This window comes from Camelus dromedarius, chromosome 21, assembly GCF_036321535.1.
Source record: "Camelus dromedarius isolate mCamDro1 chromosome 21, mCamDro1.pat, whole genome shotgun sequence".
In the NCBI taxonomy this organism is placed as follows: domain Eukaryota; kingdom Metazoa; phylum Chordata; class Mammalia; order Artiodactyla; family Camelidae; genus Camelus; species Camelus dromedarius.
Genome location: NC_087456.1, coordinates 4,219,086 through 4,234,436, shown reverse-complemented (window position 1 = coordinate 4,234,436; position 15,351 = coordinate 4,219,086). Strand labels below are relative to the sequence as shown.

Genomic DNA, 15,351 nt, shown 5'->3' with positions numbered 1-15,351 from the left:
GACACAATATTCTAAACTGACTATACTTCAATAAAAATAATTAAAAAAAAAAAAGGTGTAACTCAGGAACAGCCAGATGCAAGACATGCATAGGATAAGGTATGTGGGAAAGAGCACAGAGCTTCCATGATCTCTGGGAGCACCATTTTCCCAGCATCCCCACATGGTCACCAATCCAGAAGCTCTCTGAACCCTAACATTTTGGGTTCTTATGGGGACTTTATTACATAGGCATACTTGATTAAATCATTGACTCTTAGTGACTGGTTAAATCTGCAGCCCGTCTCTCCTCCTCAGAGCGCAGGGGGTGGACTGAAAGTTCCAACCCCTAATTATATGGTTGGCTCCCCTAGCAACCAGCCCCCTTCCTTAGGATGCCCCTTAGCATCCTTAGGTGCTTTCCAAAAGTCACCCCATTAACATAAACTCAGGAGTTGTTGAAAGGGGTTTGTTATGAATATCAAGACACTTTTATTACTCTTATTAGGAAATTCTTATGGTTTTAAGGAGCTCTGTGCCACAAATAGAGATAAAGACCAAATACATATTTCTTATAAATCATATAATCACGATGTATAATCTATCAGATAATGGAGGAATTCTAGCAGAAAAGAACTGGGGTGACCCAGAATTCCTAAAGACTGTGGTAAATTTTATCTACCTAGATCATAGAAATTATAGAACAAAAGGGCCTAAAAGGGACTCTTTAATTGGCCCAAGAAAGACTTCTTCCCAAAGTTAGCTTTATGCCTCTGTCTCAGAGGGAGAAGCTAGCTTCCAGTGGGAAATCCTTTCCTATTCTCTTCTACTTCTTTCCCAAGTCTCCTGGAGAGAAACTGGCTAATGAGATTAGAGACTGGGAGAAGGAGGGAGGAAGAGGAGAAGCACAATACAAAGAGACAAAAATCAACCCATTAGCCCTCATTCCGACAAAGGCTTCTATTGACAGCAAGCTTGAGCTAGTTGAGAGACCTGCCATTAAAACAAATTCAGAGTTTAGATTAATAATTTGTACTCAAAATTCCAACTTCTTAACTGAGATTATGTTTGTAATTTTTAGAAAAGCCACTGTTAGTCTGGGCACTTAAAAAAGCAGACACCAAGATTTTAAATATATGTGTATTTATTTATATATATAATTATTATGTATTGTTATATAAATTATTATTTATTCTTATTTAAAAAATTAAACTATTATTTTTATATATATATAGGCAAACTCCTATGAAGAAAAAGAGCTTGGAGCCAGAGGAGATCCTTCAGACTTGGAAGCAAGCCATATGCCTGTCTCCCTGAAGGAGACAGAGGAAAGCATCTCAGACCACAGACCTCTCTTAAGAAACTTTTCTCCAGGTTGACTGAGAATCTTTGAGTAAAAGTTGCCCATTAGAGGAGCCCTATATCTTGCATAAATTACCCTTTTTTAGTACACCTGCTGTGTGTAATCATTGACTATGAGTAGCCCGTGTGATTCAGTATTGGATCCAAAAGGGCTACAGCTGGTGGCCATCAGAAAATTAAGCTGCTTGCCACAATAAGATACCTGAATGACACATTCTTATGACATCAAAGTCATATACTTGCTTGAATTTTCACCCAGGGCACAGGAAATGACTCATTAAATAGATGTTAAAAAAAAAATCATAAGAGGTAAAACAATAACAGTATTTTTAGTATATCAAAAGACATGTAATTCAAATACCTGTGGTTTAGATAGGCCACTCATGGTCCTGATGGAGGGGCAGGAAAAGGATCGGTTGGGGCGTGCTGAGCTTCAGAGGCGGCTCAGAGAATGGCAGAATCAGGCCCAAGTCGCTGCACCCCGACCACTCCTCCCAAAAGAAACTCACGGGTTATCGAGAGAGATCGGAGGAAATCCTGGGGCGAGAAAACACCTACGTGCCCCCACCCCCACCCGACCCCCGGTGCCAGAATCTCCTCCTATCTTGCAAACACTAATCCTCCAAGACTACTGTTTCCTCTTATCCCCTCTACAATTCCACATTCAGACTCACAGCGCAGCAGCTCCTGGCCCGGACACCCAGTCAGGTGCGAGGGAAGGGCTGCGGCACACAGGCCGCAGAGTGAGAGGCTGCGCCAGAGGCTGGGGAAGAAGTGGACCGCGCATGTGCAGGTTGCAAATCTCGCGCCTTTCGGGAGCCGGAAGTGCCCGAGGCAGGAACAGAGGCTTCCAGAGGCTTCCAGAGGCCGCCGTCCCTCGTCAGCAGAGGTACATGGCTGCGGCAACCCGGAGGTGCTCTGGGAAACATACTTGGGGCCGAATGTCCGGGGCTGAACGTCCGTCCTAGCAGTTGTGAGGTAGGAGACCATCGCTGCCTGTTCCTTAAGTCTTTTCTCTCAAGAGCGGCTTCAGGGTAATAGTCTGGCTTTCTGGCCTAGCTCGCGTACAGACACACTGCTCTGTGGGAGCTGGCTCCTTCGCCTTTTATTTTTATTTTTTGGCTTTTAAAACTTTATTCAGTTAGAAACCTTTATTAGAGACACTGCTGTATTCCGGGGTAGGTGGTGGCCTTGACTTTCAGAGCGGCTCTGATCTTACCCCTTCCCCGGGCAAAACAAACCAGACATTTCACTCCCCAGCAAAGGGATGCGGGCTGAAAGTCAATGCCAGACAATGGAGGGGGACTTGGACCTCCGAGTTCTCACCCCAGATGGAAAGATTGGGTCACTCCAATGCAAGATGAGAGTTTGGGTCTCTAGGTTCCCCTCGCCTTGGAAGAGGAGTGGGGAAGTCTCAGGGATTCTTTGAGGGAGGGTGAAGCAAGCACCCATCTCTCCATCTGCATGTAGGAAAATGGGACAGAGGCCCAATCCTACCAGGAGGCTGGGCTGGGACAGGGGATAGGAGACAGCTGTCTGGCATGGGTTCTCTCAAGCCAAGGTGGGAATGAGGCCACTTTAGGAGGGTGGGAAGTTGGGGAGTTTTGTTTTAAGGCTTCTGATTGTTTTCCAATTTGTGGAGTGAGCTTAGGATGGGGGCTGTGAGTGGCCTGCCCTCCCTCCCAGTATCATTCCTCATCAAAGTTCTGATTCAGGAGGAAGTTGCAGCCAGTGTCTCTGGTTGGTTGGTTTTGTTTTATTTTTTGCTTTTTGTTTTTCCACAAGCAAAGTAGTTCTGGATCACCAGGTTCTCTGGGAAGCCCAGGGCTTTCAACTTGCCTATAGCTTCTTTCTCCTACATTGTCACTTGGATGGAGTTCATCTTCCCGGCCTCCTCACTTATGGACCCATTTCATGCTCCACATCCCAGATATCCACCAGCTCCAGGGGGCTTATTTCAATATCTGGATGAATTTCTCCTATTGCTGACTAGTTTGCTGCAAAAGCTGAGGGTTATCCTGGCTCATTAAATGAAGGGCTGTACATAGACTTTAACTAACTTTTGACATCCTACAGCAAAAATCAATTTCATATTGTAGAGGGGCAAGAATTTTTTTATTTACTTATCTACGTTGGCAGATACAGGATGATATTAGTGGGTAATATTTTATCTACACATTATAAAAATATTCTGACTGAAATTTTATGTGCAACGGTTGGACCTAAGCACTGGGGAGGCAGCAATGAACAACAAGAAAAGGAAAACAAAAATTTCTGCCCTCCTATTATGCTTAAATTTGATTGGGAATAAAAAACAAAAATTAAAATTATGGAAAAAGTACTTTGATGTAATTAAATATATATGTACATATACTTTACATACATAAACACACACTTAAATACACATGTAAAATTTTGACACTTTGGGCTCTGGGAAACAAACTTTAATGTCATTAGATAGTTATTGGAAAAACACAAAACATTTACACAATGCTTAATTAGGAAAATAGATTTTACTATAGCATAGGGCAGATAAAACTATTTTAATTTTTTAATTGAACTATAATTGATCTGCAATACTGTGTTAGTTCCAGGTGCACCACATAGTGATTTGATATTTCTACACATTACTAAATGATCATTATGATAACTCTGGTTACCATTTGTCACTGTACAAACATATTACAGTATCATTGACCATATTCCCCATGCTGTACCCTGCATCCCTGTGACTCATTTTTTTGTAACTGGAAGTTTGTACCTCTTAATCCCCCTCACCATTTTGCTCATCCTCTCATCCACCCTCACCTCTGGCAAACACCAGCTCTGTGAATATCTATGAGTGTTTCTGTTACATTTGTTCCTCTGTTTTATTTTTCAGATTCCACATATAAATGAAATCATATGGAATTTGTCTTTGTCTGAATTATTTCACTTAGTATAATACCCTCTAGGTCCTTCCATGTTGTCACAGTTGTCAAGATTTCATTCCTTTTTATGTCTCATATTTCATTGTAGATATATACCACATCTTCTTTATCCATTTATCTGTTGATGGGTAGTTGGATTGCTTTCACATCTTGCTTTTTTAAATAATGCTGCAACAAAATAGGGATATATGTATCTTTTCTAATTAATGTTTTGGTTTTCTTCAAATACTCAAATGGAATGGTTGGATCATATGATAGTTGTACTTTTAATTTCTTAAGGCATCTGTTTTCCATAGTGACTGCATGTGTTTACATTCCCTTTTCTCTACAACCATGCCCAGGCTTCTTGTTCTCTGTCTTTTTGCTAATAGCCATTCTGACGTGTCAGAGGTGGTAGCTCATTGTTGTTTAGATTTGCATTTCCCTGCTGGTTGTGATGTTGAGCCTCTTTTTCACCTTCCTGTTGGTCACCTGTATGTCTTCTTTGGAAAAATGTCCTCTGTCCCTTTTTTAATTGTTTGGGTTTTTTTTTTTTTTGATATTGTATGAGTTCTTTGGGTATTTTGGATATTTACTTCTTATCAGATGTGATGCATTATTTGCAGATATCTTGTCCCATTCAGCCAGCAGCCTTTTCATTTTGTTGATAGTATTTTCTGTATGCAGAAGATTTTTAGTTTGATGTATTCTCATTTTTGATTTTTGCTTTTGTTTCTCTTGCCTGAGGAAACAGATTTAAAAAAATGTTGCTAAGACCCCTGTCAAAGAGCTTACTACCTATGATTCTTCTAGAAATTTTTTTATGGTCTCAGGTCTTGCATTTAACTCTTCAATCCATTTTAAGTATATTTTTGTATGTATATGAGAAACTAGTCCAGTTTGATTCTTTTGTATGTAACTATCCAGTTTTCCCAACTCCATTTATTAAAGTCATCTCTTTTCCCTAGGGTATATCCTTGTCTCCTGTGTTGTAGATTAATTGACCGTATGCTTGTGGATTTATTTCTGGGCTCTCTGTTCTGTTCCCTTGATATGTGTCTGTTTGTATGCCAACACCATAGTGTTTTTTTGTTTGTTTGTTTGTTTAAATTGAATTACAGTCAGTTACAGTGTGTCAGTTTCTGGTATACAGCACAATGTCACATTCATGCATATGCATACATATATTAATTCTCGTGTTCCATGCTACTTTGATTATTGTGGCTTCATAGTATGGTTTGAATCAAGGAACATAATACCTCCAGCTTTGTTTCTCTTTCTCAAGAATGTTTTGGTTATTCAAGGTATTTTGTGTTTCCATACAAATTTTTTAATTATTTGTTCTAATTCTGTGAAAAATGCCATTGTATTTTGATAGGAATTTCGTTGACTTTGTGTACTACCTTGGGTAGTATGGTCATTTTAACAACATTAATTGTTCCAGTCTATGAACTGGGTACATCTTTCCATTTATTTATGTTATCTTTAATTTCTTTCATGAATGTTTTATAGTTTTCTGAATACAGGTGCATTATCTTCTTAGATTTATTGTTTTTGCTGCAATTGCAAAAGAGACTGTTTTCTTAATTTTGTTTTCTGATCATTTGTTACTAGTATAAAGAAATGCAACAGATTTTTATATATTAATTTTTTATCCTACAACTTTACTGAATTTATGTTTTAGTTCTAATAGCTTTTTGGCAGCATCTTTAGATTTTTTTATGTATAGTATCATGTCATTGGCAAATGGTAACAGTTTTACTTCTTCATTTTCATTTTGGAAGCCTTGTCTCCTTTTTTTTCCCCCAGTCTGATTGCTGTGACTAATATGTCTAATACTGTGTTGAATAAAAGTAGTAATAGTGAGCATCCTCGTCCTGTTACTGATCTTAGAGAAAAAGCTTTCAGCTTTTCATCATTGAGTATGGTGTTAGCTGTGGGCTTGCCGTATTTGGCCTTTACTGTATTGAGGTGTAGTCCCTCTATAGCCACTTTGCTGAGTTTTTATTGTTAATAGATGTTGAATTTTGTCAAAAGTTTTTCTGTGTCTATTGAGATGATCATAATGTATTTATTCCTCAGTTTGTCTATGGGATGTATCACATTGACTGATTTGCAAATAGTGACCCATCCTTGGGTCCCTGGGATGAATCCTACTTGGTCATGGTATATGATCCTTTTATTGTACTGTTGAATTTGACTTCCTTAATTTTTTTTGAGGATTTTGCATCTATATTAATCAGTGATACTGGTCTGTAATTTTCTTTTCTGTGTATGGTGTGTTTGGTTTTGGGATTAGGGTGATGCTGGCCTTGTAAAATGAGTTTGCAAGTGTTTCTTCCTCTTCAGTTTTTTGAAATGATTTTAGAAGGCTATGTATTAACTCTCCTTTGTGTTTTTGGTAGAATTTACTATAAAGGTATCTGATCCTTTCAGTCCTGGGCTTTTGTTTGTTGGGAGTTTTTTTCTGTTTGTTTTTTGTTTATTATTACTGATTCAATTTCATTATTTGTAAATGGTCTGTTCATATTTCTTTCTGATTTCAGATGTGGGAGATTTTATGTTTCTAGGGACTTACTCATTTCTGCCAGGTTGTTCATTTTATTGACATATAATTGTAGTAATCTCATCTAATCCTTTGTATTTTATTTCTGATTTTATTTCTTTGGGCCCTCTCTCTTTTCATCATGATAAGTCTGCCAAAGGTTTATCAATTTTGTTCATTTTTCAAAGAACCATCTCTTACTTTCATTGATCTTTACTACTACCTGTTTAGTCTCTATTTCATTTACTTCTGTTCTGATTTTTATTATTTCTTTCCTTCTACTAACTTTAGGTTTTGATTATTCTTCATTTTCTAGTTCCTTCAGGTGTATAGTTAGGTTGTTGAAAATTTTTCTTGTTTCCGGAGGCAAGCTCATATGTCTATACACTTCCCTCTCGGAACTGCTTTTGTTGCATCCCACAGACTGTGGATCATTGTGTTTTTATTTTCATTTGTCTCCAAGCATTTTTTTTTTCATTTCCTCTTTGATTTCTTCAGTGACCCATTGGTTGTTTAGTAGCATATTGTAGCATATTGTTTAGCCTCCACATGTTTGTGCTTTTTGCAGGTTTTTTTTTTTTTTTCTTGTAGTTGATTTCTGGTCTCATACTCTTGTGATCTGAAAAGATACTTGATATGAATTCAGTCTGCTTAGGTGACTTCCACTACTCTGTCTTCTAGTTTGCTGATCTACTCTTCTGTATCATGTAGTCTGCTATTGATTTGTTACAGTGCATTTTTTTTATTTCAGTTTTTGTAGTCTTCAGCTCTGTTTGGTTCTTTTTTATATTTTCTACCTCTTTGTTAAACTCAGAGTGTTCATCCATTTTTTTCTCCTGAGCTCACTGAGCAACTTTATAATCAATAACTTGAATTCCTTATCGGGTAGACTGCTTATCTCTACCTTCACTTAGCTCTTTTTCAGGAGTCTTACTATGTTCCTTGTGAAAATGTTCTTCAGTCACCTCATTTGCCTGATACCTGTTTTTATTTCTACAGATTAGGTAGGTCAGTTATGTTTCTTGATCTTGGAGAAGTAGCCTTATGCAGGAGACATCCTGTGGGCCCCAGCATGCTCCCGTCTGGTCACAGGAGCTTTATGCTGAAGCGATGCTCCATATGTTGGCTGCATGAGCCCTTCTGTTACAGAGTTGACTGCTGTGAGTATGCTGGTAGCGGGAACTGTCCTTTCATCAAGTTGTCTGCAGCCTGCAGGTAGATGGGGCTGCATCATGGGGCACTGCTTGTTGAGTTCTGGGGTCCTGATGCCAGCCTGCTTGTGGGTAGGGACTAGGCCCACACATGAATGGCTGCTTTACCTAAAATGTCCTAGGACTGGAGCTGACTGGCTGGTGTGTTGGTAAGCCCCTACTGCTAACTCCATAGTGGCACTTGGCAGCATGAGTGTCCCCTTGGTAGAACAAGCTCCCCAAAATGGCTTCTACCAGCATCTGTGTCCCAGGGGTTCTCTTTTGCATCCTACTTCTCTGGGAGGCTCTCCAACATCAGCAGGTGGGTCTGACCCAGTGTCCTTTTAAATTACTTCTTCTGTGCTGGGTCTTGGAGCATGTGAGACTTTTCCTGAGCCCTTTAAGTCTGAAGTTTCTGTTTTCTACAGCTTTCTGTAGAAGCCTTTACACAAGCCCCAGTGGCCTTCAAAGCCAGATGTTCTGCTGGCTCATCTTTCTGGTTCAGGTTCCTGCAGCAGGGAGCCTTGGACCCCATGCTTCTTGGGGAGAACCTCTGCAGTTGTGATTATCCTCCCATTTGTGGGTCTCCTACCCAGGGATGTGAGTCTTGACTATAGCACTTCTCTGCCCTTCCTTCTTGTCTCATTGTGGTTCTTTATTTATAAATTTAGTTGTGGAAAATGTTTTCTGCTTGTTTTCAAGTCCTTCTCATCAACAGTCACCCTGCAAATAGTTGTCATATTGATGTTCCCATAGAAGGAAATGAGCTCTGGGTCTCCCTACTTTGCCATTTTGGCCATGCCCTCATTCCAAAGCCTTTTTAAATTAATACACTTCTTAACAGCATTTGTTTGAAAACATATCACATGTTTTTCTTCCATGGGAAATAAAGTTTATTGAAGCAAAATTAATTGTTAATTGCAATATATTGTTTGATAAAAAATGCAAAGGCTCTCTTAAGGCTGTTGAACAAGGATATTGCTCAGTCACTCAAAAGCATTAGTCTGGGTTAAGGCCTGAGGAACTCTTTGATTAGTGAATTTAACAAATTTTGTTTGAGTGAGTTTATGTCTTAAGTTTTGAATGTGCAGAAGGCTCTTTGCTCTATTTTTAAATTAAGTCAATTTCAACTCAGTTCTCAGAGAACTTAGAGTAGATAAAAAATTGACTGCTTGATAAGTCAGATATAATACCTAAAATATAACTTTCACATTTTATTTGTAGGCTTCAGGAGTTCTTAATTTGCAACTACAAATTTTGATTCTGTTTTACTCAATAGAAAATTGTGTTCAAATGTATCTGTTCTAAGAGCATGAAGTAGTTTCTATAACATAAATGTGAGATGAATTTTACCCCTTTAGGCATTCCATTCAAGTGTGTTCAAATTTAAATTTGTTTACCTCAGGATTAAATGAATAACAAGGGAAAGGAATTTAGTTTTTCCTCACTCACCACAGATGCCCTGCTGCTGCCTGGCAGAAATGTTTCAATTACTGACAGTCCTTCCCCAGATAAAACCAATGTCCAAGGCACTGGCTTCTCATCACACTGAGACTTATGCCAAATATGTAAACTTGGTTGCAGATTTCTATTCTTAATGCTTCACGCTGTACACCTTTTAGCTGATGCTGTAGCTGTTACTGTGGGCCAAAGGGAAATGCAGTGATTGTTGAACAGAGCTTGGGAAGTCCCAAAATAACAAGAGATGATGTGACCATTGCAAAATCCACTGATTTAAAAGATAAATACAAAAATATTAGCACTAAACTTGTTTAAGATGTTGCCAACAGCATAAATGAAGAGGATGGGAATGATATGCTACTGCTGCTGTGCTGGCAAGTTTTATTGCCAAAGAAGGCTTTTAGAAGATTAACCAAGATGCTAATCTAGTGAAAATCAGGAGATGTGTGATGGTATCTGGTGATGTTGTAATTGGTGAACTTGGGAGGTAGTCTAAACCTGTGGCAACCCTTGAAGAAATTGCTCACTTTGTTGGGAGTTTTGCAAATGGAGACAAATGCTACATCATATCTGATGCAATAAAAAAGGTTAGAAGAAACAGTGTCATCACAGTAAAGAATGGAAAAACATTTAATGATGAATTAGAAATACTGAGGGCATGAATTTTATTGAGGTTATATTTCTCTATACTGTATTGATACATCAAAATGTCAGAAATGTGAATTACAAGATGCCTATGCTTTGTTGAATGAAAGAAAATTTCTTCTTTTCAGTTTATTATAGCTGCTCTTAACTTGCCTATGCTCACTGTAAGCCCTTGATCATAATTGCTAAAGATGTTGATGGAGAATGTCTAGATACACTTGTTTTGAGTAGGCTAAAAGTTGGTCTTCAAGTTATAGCAGTTAAAGCTCTTGGTTCTGGTGACCAAGAAGCATATTAAATAGAAAGAAGCATATTAAAATCTTAGCTATTATTCTGATAGTGCCGTGTTTGAAAAAGAAGGATTGAGTCTAAATCTTGAAGTTGTTAAGCCTCTAGACTTAGGAGAAGTTGGGGAGGTCATTGTGACCAAAGATGATGCCATGCTCTTGAAAGAAAAAGGTGACAAAGTTCAAACTGCAAAACATATTTAAGAGATCATTGAGCTATTATATATTACAACCAGTAAATGTGAAAAGATAAAGTGAAATGATCATCTGATAGAACTCAGGTGGAGTAATTTTGCTGAAAGTTGGTTGAGACAGATGGTGTTGAAGTGAATAAAAAGAGTTACAGGTGCTCTCAGTATTACATGAGCTGCTGTTGAGGAACGCATTGTTCTGGAAGGTGTTTGTGCTCTGCTTCAGTGCATTCCAGCCTTGGATTCAATAACTCAAGCTAAGGCAGATCAAAAATTGATATGAAAATTATTAAAAGAACACTCAAAATTCCTGCAATGACCATTACTAAGAATTCAGATATTGAAGGATCAGTGATAGCTGAGAAAATTAGGCAAAGCTCCTCAGGAGTTGGTTACAGCAGTACACTTGTAGATTATGTGAATTTGATGATAAAGGAATCAAAGATCCAGTGAAGGTTGTAAGAAGTACTTTATTGGATGATGCTGGAAAGGCCTCCTGGTTAATTATAGCGGAAGATGTAGTCACAGGAAGTTCTAAAGAGAAGGACCCTCTAATGGGTAGAATGATGAAACAGGAGTTGGTATGGGAGGTAGCATGTTATATTTCTGAAATAGTGCTTAACCATTGTTACTGAGTTGTGAAGGAAGCTCAAGGCAGCGTTCCTCACCAATAACTTCAGAGAAGTCAGTTGAAGGAAATGAAGGAAGAAAAGGTGGCTTATTGTATAAGGAAATAACTATAACCATCAGTTACTAGTTTCAGTGGAAAACATATAATGGTTTACTGCTGCCACTGCCCATGCCTACAGATAATTTATCTTGTTTTTCATATGTGAAAGACAAAAGAGTAAAAAGACATTTGTACATTCCCAGTAACAGTGCAGGAGCCATGTCCCAGTGAACTGCCTTCAACCTAAATCACTGAGGAATTTTTATTACTATTCTGTTAAAACTAGAATTTTAGTACCTGTCAACATCAGATAGGAAGTTAGGAAGAAGTCTTACTGTGGGGAATAAAAATAATTGTGTACAATGCAGAGAAATAGTTAATTATGTGACAACCTTTCTGTAATAAAAACTGTTTAAAGTTAAAAAGGTAAAATTAGTTTTATTTGTGACAAAAAAATCATACAAAATTTTGGCATAACCATAAATATTTCTACAATAAATGTGACTTTTATTAGGAAATGAAGTAAGTATTCCTGATAATTAAAATTATGGACAACATGGAAATAGTTACAATATATTTTGGTAGGTAAAAGACTGGTAAATTATTTCTATGTATGGTAATTGTTTCTAGCAAATAATATGTTGCTCATATCGATTACTAATGTGAAATATAGAAGTCTTTTTCTCATATTTAGACAGAAAACTTCATGAAGAAATGAAGCTACATATACACAATCTTCAGTACAATTAATCTACATATACTAAAAATGTGAAACTCTACATTAACCATTTTAATACTTTTAATGCCTTAGGGCCATTTAATCCCTATTATGCCAGTGGGAAAATTAAAATACAATGTTATCAATTATAGAAGAATTCAGTTTCTTTTGACTGAAGGACCACATTTCTGCCACATTCTGCCACAGGTCTTTATTCTTTTTAATCAATTTTAGTATAGTATAATTTTTCCTACAATAACTTTTTCAGAAGCATAGTATCAGGGAAAGCAGATTTAAAGAAGAGTTAAAGAAGATATAGTCTTTACCTTCCATCTTGAGAAAATAAGAAATGTATACAGAAAAGTTTAATGATAGTTTACTAAATGCTATATGTGAAGAAACTATAATGAGAACATAAGGAAGGGAAAGACTGAATCTGACTGAAGGTTGGGAATTGGATTATTCTGGTCTCTTTTGGTGAATTCAAATTATTTTAAAGAAAAAAATACTTTTGGCTCATATAACTAGAAAGATAAAAGAAGCAGAATAAGTCTAGACAAGGATGGATCAAGAAATGTAAAATAGTGAAGACTATCTCAGCTCAGACTTATTGCCTTATTGTCAAGCAGCTTATTGCCAGGTAACTGGAAAAGTGTATCTCGAAGCTTGCTATCTCAGAGTTTTGTTATGGTCGAAAAATCAACAGTATAAATAGCATGTGTATAAGAAAATATGGAAAACACTTAAGCAGTAGTTGCAAATTAAAGAACTGGTATGTATATAGTCAGATGGGCAGTCTGACAGGGTTAAGTTATTGAAGTTGGCTAAGTTGAATTCTGGAGTCAGTCGGCATTGGTTTACATTTTACATTTGTGTTCCTAGCTACTTTATCTTCGGTGAATCTCTTAGCCTCTCTCAGTCTGATTCTACACGCCTTAGCAAGGACAGGTCTTGTCAAATAATAAAGGGTCAGATACTCTATATGAATGTTATTGTCATGATCATTTATTATAGAGACATTGCTTGAGGAAATAGGTCTTTTACTTTGTCTGAAGGATTGCAGAGATGGAAATTAGAATCCAAGAGGAGAGATTATCTTTATTTCCATAAAGATACACAATAAGCTGTAAAACACTTTATTTCCATAAACTTTCCATTGACATTCACCCTCATGTCTACCTAACCACCAGCGTTTGAATCCCATACATGTCAGTGCATCATTCCACTCAGCACATATGCATGAGGTTATTTCAGTCCAATCTAAAAAATATATTTTGAACACACCTCTCTTTGCTATTCAAGAGACTTGTTTACATTCAATATTTCCAGTTTTCCTCCTTCCACTGTGTTTTAATCCCACTATAACATTATTGTAATGTCTTATGCTCATGTATAATCTATAATATCTTAAACCTTTGGTAGTGGAAATTTGAGGGTATGAGTATATTCAGCTTTGTTAAATATTGCCAAATAGTTCTTCAAAGTAGTTTTGACAATTTACATTTCAATATTAGTGGATTATGGATTCTAATATTCTATATCCATGACTGCATGTGATACTGTTAAATGTTTTTTGTTTTTTTTGTGTGTGATGTTTGTTGTTTGTATGTGTGTTTATATAGGTGTGTTTATTTTTGATCACAATAATAGAATGATAATGCATAATTTTGAGGTTTTGCTGATTACTAGTGTAATTGAAAATAATGTTATATAATTAGTGTATTGATTTTTATTTTACTTTTATTGTTTTTTATTGAATTATATAGAATACCTTCTTATGTTTTGGATATTAATTGTTGGTTACATGCACTCAAACATGTTTTCTGTCTGTAACATGTTCTTTCTATCACACTTTTTGATACAAAGACAATTTTTATATAAAGATATCAAATATATTATTTTCCCATGATGTCTTATTTAAGAAGCCATCTCTCCAGTGAGGTCATAAAGTTATTCTTATACGAATGCTTCTAAAGCTTTTCAACTTTTAACTTATGTATTAAATATTTTAATCCATCTAATGCTGATTTTAATGTGGAATTTAGTTTACATTCCCTTTTGTCCAGTTAAGTAATTTTTGAGAAACCGTTTATCGACTAGTCCATCCTTTCTCCATTAAACAGGAGTGTGACTTCGGTCATATATCCAGTGCCAATTTATTTTTCCACTCTATTTTATCCTGTTGACTTATTTTTTTATACCTGGACCAACTCTACATGGTCTGATACATTACAATTTTAACTAGCAATAAATGATCCAATGTGAAGGAAAAAAACATCTTTTAAAGACTGAAGAATAAATAGAGCTTCAGAGAACTTTTAGAAAATACCAGATGTACCAAAATATGTGTGACAGGCATCTGAGAGGACTGGGAAAAAAGGAGTAGAAAAACAATGTGATAAAAATGATTAAAATTTCCCAAATTTTATGAAAAACATTAGTCTGCATATCCAAGAAGCTTGATAAATTCTAAACAGGATAAATACAAAGAATCCACACCTAGAAATTTATGGTCAAACTGTTGAAAGCCAAAAGTGAAAATTTTAAATGCAGCAAGAGAAAAATGGTTCATACACAGGAAATCAGTACTATTGAAGGCTGTTTTATATTAGAAATAATGGCAGGCAAAAGGCTGTGGAAGAATGTACTCACATTATAGAAAGAAAAAAAAAGGTCTTCCTAATTTCTGGATATGGTGGATATGTTTGTTACGTTGATTGGGGTGATGGTTTCATGTATGTTTCAAAATCATCAAATTGTATACTTTAAATATATGCAGGTCCTTGTGTATCAATTATATATCGATAAGGCTGTTAAAATAATACTTCCCATATGAAAGTGAAATAAAGACCAGATAAACAAAAATTGTGAAAATTTGTTGCTATCAGACCCACCTTACAAGAAATACTAAAAATACCTTAGGTTGAAATGAAGTAATATCATGCCATGTTATAAAGAACAACAGAAATGTTAAATATGTAGATTACTTATGTCTAGGGGAGGTTGTCTAAGTCTGGTAGTAGAAGATTAAAATAATTTTTAATTGAGGTATAGTTGATTTACAATATAAGTTTCAGGTATACAAAATAGTGATTCACAATTTTTGAAGGTTATATTCCCTTTATAGTTATTATAAACTATTGGCTATATTCCCTTTGCTGTACATTATATCCTTGTAGCTTATTTATCTTATACATAGTTCATATCACTTAATCCTTTACTCCTGTCTTGTCCCTCTCCCCACTGGTGACAACTTGTTCATTCTCTATATCTGAGACTCTGTTTCTCTTACACTATGTTCACTGGTTTGTTTTATTTTTAGATTCTGTATGTAAGTGATAATATACAGTATTTTTTTTCCGACTTATTTAAGCATAATACCCTCCACATCCAT

At 36.4% G+C, this 15,351-nt stretch overlaps 1 pseudogene; it reads left to right on the top strand.

The window, feature by feature from the left end:
- Nucleotides 1–9,770: 9,770 nt before the first annotated feature.
- LOC135318814 (60 kDa heat shock protein, mitochondrial-like) lies at nt 9,771–11,204 on the top strand (annotated as a pseudogene).
- The last annotated feature ends 4,147 nt before the right edge of the window (nt 11,205–15,351 follow it).